The sequence below is a fragment of the Theobroma umbraticum genome, unplaced genomic scaffold (assembly GCF_002168275.2).
Source record: "Theobroma umbraticum cultivar Fairchild unplaced genomic scaffold, ASM216827v3 scaffold_84.0, whole genome shotgun sequence".
Taxonomy (NCBI): Eukaryota; Viridiplantae; Streptophyta; class Magnoliopsida; order Malvales; family Malvaceae; genus Theobroma; species Theobroma umbraticum.
In genome coordinates this window covers 66697-69899 of record NW_018397296.1, presented here as the reverse complement: position 1 = coordinate 69899, position 3203 = coordinate 66697, and positions in this window count along the sequence as shown.

The window sequence follows — 3203 nt, the reverse complement described above, 5'->3', positions numbered from 1 at the left end:
ATGTAAATGGACATTTTAGAACTATGTTTAAAGTTTTAGAATTTGTTTAAACCTTAAGGGAAAATCATAAGGCTATACTTAGTTAGGGAAATGACTTAGGCCATCCTTGGACCGATTGAGCCTTTGAAGACAACCTATTTATATCTTTATCCATAGTATGCCCCTTTAAGCTCAAATTGTCCTTTCTTTGACTTAACCAATAAATAACATTAGCTTAGCCTTTGAAAAAATTCTCCCATTTTTACAACCCTCATTCCTAAGCATATGTATTGTTTTAGGAAATGTATGTTGAGCTATTTGATGAGAAAAGTGGAAAAAATGACATGTAGAGAAAAATACAAAAGTTTTGTAAACCTTTTATCCCACTATTAATGAAAGAACCAAGTTTGGAGGTGTTGAAAGAAATTATTTTTGAGGAAAGAGAAGTGAAAGTGAAAGAAAAAGGATGTACTTGTTGAAGAAAATAAGAAGGCTATATAGTTCTTAAAACAATTATGTGCTTAGGTCGACTTGACCTATATATTATCCCATATCCTACCTCAACCTTAACTACACATTACAAGATAAATAAAGTCCTAAAGATCCTTTATTTAGTATTAGCCTACATTAGTGGAAAGGGAGATGAAAAACAAACTTATGAAATTTTAAACTAGTTTAAAGTTTGCATGAGCATAAACCTATTCATAGTGCATGAGATTCATGGCAAGAGATTTCCCACATGCACGGGAATTTATCCAAATGTGAGCTTGCATTTGAATATATTGTGAATTTAGATAACATTTATGTTTTACTTGGAGTTGAGAAAATGAGATAGTTTATAAGGAAATTAGAGGTCGTGAATGAATTGGTGCATTCAATTTTGTTAGTTTGATGTTTTCAATTATGCTATTTTGTTTTCTTAATTTACACGAGGACTAGGAAAATATTAAGTTTGGAGTTGTGATAACTCTATGATATAGAGTTATTTTGCCACATTTTGATTATAAAAAAATAGCTAAATCCTTGTGTTTTTAAGTTAATTTTAGATAATTTTTATACTTTTCTTTGTTTAGTTTAACGCATGTTGAATTTATGTTTAATTTGAGTAATTTGACCTTATTTTTATATCAAAAGTCCTAGTTTGAGAAATTACTAATTTAGTATCTATTTTGAAGGTTCTTAATTGTAAAAAGCTTTAGGGAAGTGAAATGTGCAAGATGGTTAAGTGCAGAATTTGCTAACTATGTTGCTGTATTTCTACCATAACTTTCTCTAAAGAACTCCAAATGAGGTGATTCTTTTACCACTAAAAAACTAAGAGAATACGCTACAACTTTTCTATGTATTACTTTGCCTAGTTTAGACTAGAAAATGGTCAAAATCTATGCCAAAAAGAGAGTATTGCACTAGGAGAGTAAAACAAAGATAAAACACTTAAGAGCGTCGCTAAACGGAATTTGTGGCAAACTTCAAAGTCAAAATTGTTGAGAGTCGGGGCTCTCAAGCTTGTTTCCAAAAAAAATTGTCTGATGGGAAATTTGGAAATTAGGTTAATTTGTGCTTATTTAAAGGACCTTTTCAAAGACGTTTAGGGAGAGGATGGTCGCAGCTAATTTGAAGAGTTGGACCTAAAAATCAAGCAAGAGAACAAGAGAAATTGAGAGAGATTCAAGATCAAAAAGCTTCAACTTTAGTTTCTTTTTTTTGTGCTTTTCTTATTTTCTTTTTACTTGAATTCATGGCTAAATTTCTTTGGATAATATTATACGTAGATATCATGAACTAATTTATTTTTTGAGGATTATGGTGGATTTCCACATGTAGTTTGAATATTAGTTTCTCTTTTATTTATCATGAATGCTTATAGTTTTGCTTATTCAAATATGTTGTTAATGCTTTTAATTGTCTAATCAACAATTAACTGATTGGTGAATCTAATTGAAACTTGATAGAAAGATTTTAGATTAGACTAAAATTTTAATAGTGTATGTTCACATCATTTAGGTGATCTGATTCGGGATTCGGGTAGTGTTAGATATTTGAGAATATGGTGCCTTGGAAAGCAAATGTGTTCTCATGTTTAATTTCATTTAATTTATTTGTAAGAAAAGTACATTTTGATAATAAGAAGAAGAGTTTGTTTTAACTAAGCATTCATTATCTAGTTATTAAGGTACCATGATTCTAATGAGATATTAAAATACATTTGTCTGAAGAGTCATACATTGTATTTTAATTTAATCTAAAAATTGTTCACAACCATATAACAAAGCTGGTCACTTTATTGTATGATGAGTCTCAAATCATCAAATAGTTGAATTTGAGTAATGACACAATAGCATGAACCAAAATCATGTGAGAATCAAATTTAAGCTTAATCATTGCTTAAATCTTTATCTCACACATAACCTTTTGCTTATAGTAGAATCGAAATCCTAATGGATAATGGACTTATATTTAATCTTCTTATAATCTCTGATATACCATGAACATGATCATCATAAACCATTGATCTGGACTCCATATATTGAGATTTTAATTGAAATGAACATCTAGGAACATATATCCAAACAGTGGAGTTCAAACCTTTAACATCACTTCAGGTGATTTCACGAAGATTGGTGATTAATTTAGGCCCAATGGATTGATAAATTACCTATTCATCACATATGGATACTCAAAAGATTATATCTAGAGTATTGAATCATTAATTGGATAAAATTTGAGACTAAGAGACAAAATTGACATAAAAGGTAAAACGGTAATTTCACCTTTTGTCAATGGATGGTTATGAGGGTTGACAATATAAGGTTTGCAATTGGACATCTAATAATTAATATTAAGTATTGAATGATTTCTTGTAATTATAGTTAATCCAAGAGTGCAACCATGAAGCTATGGAGTGATTTTATGGTTAATAAGCTTGAATTATCTTAATGAGATTAAGAATAATTCTAAGTTTATTTGAGCTTGAAATATCTATGTCCAAATAGATTCCCCACTTAGCTTTCTATAATTCAACTTGTTCAGGTTGGAATGCATGTTTTATTTGATTAATTATATTGTGCACAAAAATGACAGCTTTAACATGTTTTGTCTTAATTTATACAATAAAATATATTTTGTCCTGATCTAGATAAGAAAATATTTTTGTCTCCATTTAGGCAAGATAACATGTTTTGTCTTAATTAAAGATAAAAGTTGTCTTGAATTAAGGTAATGCT